Here is a 6,090-nt window from a genome sequence, read left to right as displayed (position 1 = left end):
ACAAACTGCTTCTCATCAAAAAATACTTCTTTTTAACAGTACTTTTGAGAAAAACACTTTTCAAAATAAACTAATTTTAGAAGCTTGGCTAAACATGCTATTAGTAAGATATGGTATTATTCGCTTTGAATTAATCAAGTATTGTTCTTTAAAATGTCAGATACAATTAAAAGTATTCCTAAATTTTTATATTTAATTTCTTTTTCAATTACCAATATGAAACTTTGTTAGCACGTCAAACAAATTACTCCTACGTCGTATCTTAACTTGAACAGCTACTTTTAATTCTACCAGCTTAGTAGGAAAAGACACTAGCTTTTCTAAGAGGAAATGATCTCGTGTGGCCACTTACAGTTTGGACATAAAAAAAAATAGCCTTTTCAGATCTTTTCTATGTTATTTTTTAGATTTTTTACGTGTAAAAGCGAAAATCTCCTATAAAAAAGATATAAAACTAAAAATAACTTTATAAAGGACTAAAAAACCAATTCTTCCGCTTTCCTTCGCGTTCAGCATCCAAAATTATCACACTTATGATGCACTTTTTCAAAAAACAAAACAAATTTTTGTAATAAAAACAATCACATTCATACACGTTAAACTTGTCTAGGAAATTTCTCCAACAATTTCCAATAAATAGTCTAAGATAGGCCCTTTTCACAACGTTACTGGACCAGTAGAATTAATGACAAAGACACTTTCAGGTTTAACATAAATAAAGTAAACATTTTCAGATCCTTTATTTGAAGCGCAAAACCTTCTGATTACCAGAATGATAGGTTCCAACAAGATCAAAGGGACTGCACTGAATCGAGTTTTTCTTGTGTATCATTTGTGTGCAGGCGTGGACATATATACACGAGGCAAAAGCTAATTTAGAATTTTAAATGAATAAGCGTTAACTACCTTATGCTGGTTATATGATAATAATGGTCCGAATTCAATATAACGCATTATTATTATTATTATTATTATTATTATTATTGTTAGAACTATTCAACTATAGATATTGATAGACCTAAAGTGATGATAAAATTAATCACGTCCATGGCACTTAACCAATTCATCGGCCACTAAAAGGCATGATATTCACTTGATTGTTTAGATGCTGCTTTTAAAAAAAAGTTTTTTAATGAATTGGCATGACAAAGGGCTGAATCTCGATGGATCGTGATAGCAACGCCACTTTGCCACTTATAGTATCACGTCGCGTATCTAAGTTGTCTACAAAGAATTCTACTCATTGCTCGATGAAACTATATTTCAAGGTTATTGTTGCCCTTCTGTCACAACGACTTAACCAACGATACGTGCCCTGAGGGCCAAAGGTTACTACTGTGCGTCGACAAGTGGACAATGGGAACATGCGTTGCTTCTAATCTATATTCTGACTTAGAGGTATTCAATCATAGTCCAGTGTATGGTAGCTTCATGCCACTAAATTTTCAAGCATCAATGATCAATTAGGTAGAACTAACTTGTGTCACAATGGTCTAATCAAATGCTTATTTCAAGCTTTTAATGAATGAGCGTAATTAAAGTCCCGAGGGAGGTTTTTTGGATTTGTTTGGAGGCTAGAGGGGTACTTTTAGCCTACATTAGGATAATTAAAGACATGTCTGAGGGAGCGAAGACCTGTGTGAGGACAATGGGAGGGGTCTCGGACCATTTTCCGGTCATAATGGGGTTGCATCAGGGGTCTGCACTCAGTACTTTTTTATTTGCCCTAGGGATGGATGTATTGACTCGCCACATCCAAGGGGAGGTGCCGTGATGCATGTTATTTGCAGACGACATTGTTTTGATTGACGAAAAGCGAGACGGTGTTAATGCGAGGTTAGAGGTGTGGAGACAGACCCTGGAGTCTAAATGTTTCAAGCCGAGCAGAACCAAGATAGAATATTTTGAGTGTAAGTTTAGTGGTGCTACTCAGGGAGTTGAAGGGGAGATGAGGCTAGATTCACAAGTCATCGCTAGAAGGGGAAGTTTTAAGTACCTTGGGTCTATTATACATGGGGATGGGGAGATTGATGAAGATGTTACACATCGTATTGGGGCGGGATGGATGAAATGAAGACTTGCTTCCGGTCTTTTGTGTGACAAGAAGGTACCACCAAAACTTAAAGGTATCTTTTATAAAGCGGTGGTCAGACCGGCTATGTTGTATGGGGCTAAGTGTTGGCCAGTCAAGAGCTCCCACGTCCAGAAGATGAAGGTAGCAGAGATGAGGATGTTGAGATGGATGTGCAGGCACACTAGATTAGATAGGATTCAGAATGAAGTTATTTGGGACAAGGTGGATGTGGCCCCTATTGAGGACAAGATGCCGAAGCACGACTCAGATGGTTTGGACATGTGAGGAGGAGAAGCACAGACGGTCCGGTAAGGAGGTGTGAGAGGTTGACATTGGAGGGCCTTAGGAGAGGTAGGCTGAAGAAGAGTTGGGGTGAGGTGATTAGGCATGACATGACACAACTACCGCTGACCGAGAACATGACCCGTGATAGAAAGATATGGAGGTCGAAGATTATGATAGCAGATTAGGTAGTCTAGATTATTCATACAGGCAGTGTTAGTACGTACTCTCGCATTTGGTTGGTAGAAGGCTTATTTGAATACCTATCGTTTTTTTTACATTCCGATCATCTTACTATCTTGTGGTGTATGCTACTTTTACATGGTTTTTCGGTATTGTCTCGTCTTATTTTCTTGTAATTATTATGGTACCTATATTTGCTTGAGCCGGGGGACTACTGGAAACAACATCTCTACTTCCACAAATGTAGGGGTAAGATTTGTTTATACACTACCCTTTCCAGATCGCACTATATAGAATTATACTTGGTATGTTGTTGTTGTTGTAATGAATGAGCGTAATGTGCTGAACAGACTGTAGCTAAACTTTGGGTACAAGAAGCAGGAGAGGAACCCGAACCACAAAATGTGATCCTAATCAAAAGCACCATCAACAACTAGATATTTTTCTTCAGAAATCTATTAGGTCACTCTTTATCTTTTGACAAGTATTTGATCATAGTCGCAGGATTTTCACCTCCGTTCTCCAAATCTGTGGCATTGTAAAATTAAATTGCTCTAAATTCCTATTATCTCTTTCTCTTCTGTTATTGTTATAGTAAAACCGCATCTTCGCCCAGAAAAAGATATCGAAACCGGAAAAAGAAGAAGGAAAAAACAGATTATATATGTAGATTTCTAAAACCTTACATCAAGTTCTCCCTCAGACCAAGAAAATCAAGGGACAAATGAGAAATGTTTCATGGTTTATTCATTAAAAGAAAGAGAGTAAACGCTGTAGAAACTGGAATAAGCTGGCTTTGTCCGCTCAATAATTGCTTATAGTTAACCACTTGAACAGGGTGTATTGTACGCATCCGCCTTACCCTACATTAAGAGGCTATTTCCACGACTTGAACCCGTGATCTCATGGTCACATGACAACAACTTTATCAGTTACGCCAATACTCCCCTTCAAAAGATTTTCACCTCTTATTTTCAATCAGAAATTATTTCAGGTCTACGGAAATTAACATTTTCATATCAAATTGCCTTGAATCTAGATGTGCAAATATTGTAGTAGTTCAAAATTTTCTTTTTCTGCCTTTCCTACCAATTGAAAGTCTGCAGTTCAATTAACTGCGTGACGTTTATGAGATATTAATTGTGTGGTAATAAGATGAACCATTTCATTAAACAGTATATAACGAAACCACCCATAAGGGGGAGTAATTCTGATAGATCATCAGAAATTGGGCATAAGATATAACAACTTTGCAAAACTAAAGCCAAATCTTCAACAATTGATTCACCAACATAGGATCCAAAATAGATATATATTTTACCAAAGAATTGTCTAACAACAACAACAACTAAATCAAGCAAATGCATAATCGGTTCAATTTTTGCATACCACATTAAGCAGCAAGAATTTATTCAAGCCTAAAATTAATACTGATAATCTATTAATTTACCCCAACAATTCTCTTTCCAGTACTACCAAACACGTTCCAAAGACTCGAATTCAACTATCAATAGCTGAAAAGCAACTCTGTGATCGAACCAGACCTTGTCTGCTTGACCGCGGCGAATCCAAGCTCCGCAGTAACAACTGCTTCACGGCCGATATTAATTCGTCCGTCGGATTTTTTGGCAGACTTTTTGCTCTGAACTTCTTACAAAATGTCATATGCCGATTTAAAGCTTCTTCTCTACCGATCCTTCTCTCCGACGACGATCTCACCATCTCATCCTTCACCGCCTCCGCGCATAGTCCGCATATCCACCGCCCTTGATTTCGTTCCCGCACTCTCGCTATGTACGCCTCCGTACACTCCTCCGTCAATCCGCAGCACTCGCACTTCGCGAATTGCACTTCATTTTTCATCTTCGTCGCCGCCGCAGATGACTGAGATTCAATTCCAGTCACATTCGCCGCCTCTTTCCTCATCATCGTTGCCGACATTGCCTCAATTCTCTCACCTGAAACAATACTCTTTTCTTCAACAAAATATATATACACTCACAGAGAGAACATAACCGTTTCGGAAATTCAAAATTGAAAAATAATTCAGTATCTCACGAATAATTTCAGAATCAAATATTGTATAACAGAAACTATAAATCTAGAAAGAATTTTACCGTAAGCTGGAATCTCGCTGCTGAATCTTCTAGATACTTTCAAAATCTTCTGTGAAAAAAAAAATTTGAATAATCCTACGAATATTTAGCTAGAGTCGTATTCTATTTGAATTCTTTATCTTTCTTTTTCCCACTCGCCTTCTTCTTCAACAATCTCTCCACCAATGATCAATCGCTTGAATATCATATACATTTCAGAGCCTTGTATTTAGTGTTCAACCAAACACGGCCTTAACAGAGAGAGGAAATTGAGTACTTCATCTCTTTTGATTTTCTTTTAAACTCCAATGAAGTGTATATATATAGAGAGAGGGGAGAGATTATGGTAATATTGCAAAATTAGCTAAAAATTAAATTGAGATTTTTACTGAATATTTTGCTTAATATGGACAAAAGAAAAATAGTAAAATAATAATGTGTGATCCAATGATTGTTTGGCAGTTATAGAAACATAGTAAAAGTTGTCTATGTCAGAGTTTTGGTGGCTGCCTCAAGTGATAGATATCGTGTACACTACGGACCACAAAAAACTGGTGAGGTCTCTTCTTATCAAATGTCAGCAGAGTCCAAAATCAATTGGAACTCTCGAATTCGGACAAAATGGAACCAAGGAAAATTCCAAAAAAGAAAAGAAAAAAGTTGGATTTAAGTTGATCTGTTTTCATGCTTAGTTTTGATCCAATAATTAGAGGTTTGAATCAATGGAAACCTAAAAGTATATGTTTAGAAGTCATTATACATTCACAAAATTATCGAGCTTACAATTTAGTGATATTAAAAGGAATTGCATAATAATTGCAAGCTCAATTATTATTGATTTATAATTAATTATATTCTTTCTGGTTCGCGTATGCAATTAATAAAAAGCTTTCAGAAAGTATTTGTATTAATTTTAGGTTGTGACAGCAAGTTATTTGTAGTGTCAAAATTGATAATGTCTAATTAATGTATATGTTTTGATGAAACATATATGGAAAATAAGGCAGTGTTAAGTTATTTGAAAATAAGTTAGAGCAAGATTTTTAAACGTGTGGTGTGCTTAACCAGTCACATCATTTTTCAGATTTCCTTAATGTCTTTTCACAAGAACAAACACATTTTGTTTAGCTTGATTAATTTATTGAGGATATGACATTTGTCTCCTTTTTTTTCTACTCTCAATTAAGTTCTTTTTCCACAAACTAATTGAGTTAACTTCATCTTCATGTTACTTGGCCTACTTGACTTAAATTTCTAGAATATGCTAATCAGGAACTAGGGAAGAATATCATGTAAGTTGTTAAAATTTGACTTGTCCAATCATATATGAATAATGAATTGTCTTATTTTATTGTATGGACATTAAAGGACAAAATATAAGTCATATAGCTAATTTTAGTAATTCTAAAAATTGCGTAGCTAGATGCTAGGTTTGCTTTAATTCATTAGTTTTTA

General features: G+C 35.8%; 1 long non-coding RNA gene across 1 annotated transcript; it reads right to left on the bottom strand.

The window, feature by feature from the left end:
- Nucleotides 1-3,832: 3,832 nt before the first annotated feature.
- LOC107806615 (uncharacterized) lies at nt 3,833-5,013 on the bottom strand. Its single transcript, XR_012708112.1, has 2 exons — nt 4,657-5,013; nt 3,833-4,497 (listed from the first exon to the last, which is right to left on the bottom strand). It is a non-coding gene; the product is annotated as an uncharacterized LOC107806615 (long non-coding RNA).
- Nucleotides 5,014-6,090: the final 1,077 nt, after the last annotated feature.

The sequence above is a fragment of the Nicotiana tabacum genome, chromosome 1 (assembly GCF_000715075.1).
Source record: "Nicotiana tabacum cultivar K326 chromosome 1, ASM71507v2, whole genome shotgun sequence".
Classification (NCBI taxonomy): Eukaryota; Viridiplantae; Streptophyta; class Magnoliopsida; order Solanales; family Solanaceae; genus Nicotiana; species Nicotiana tabacum.
This window is presented reverse-complemented; position numbering and strand designations above follow the sequence as displayed.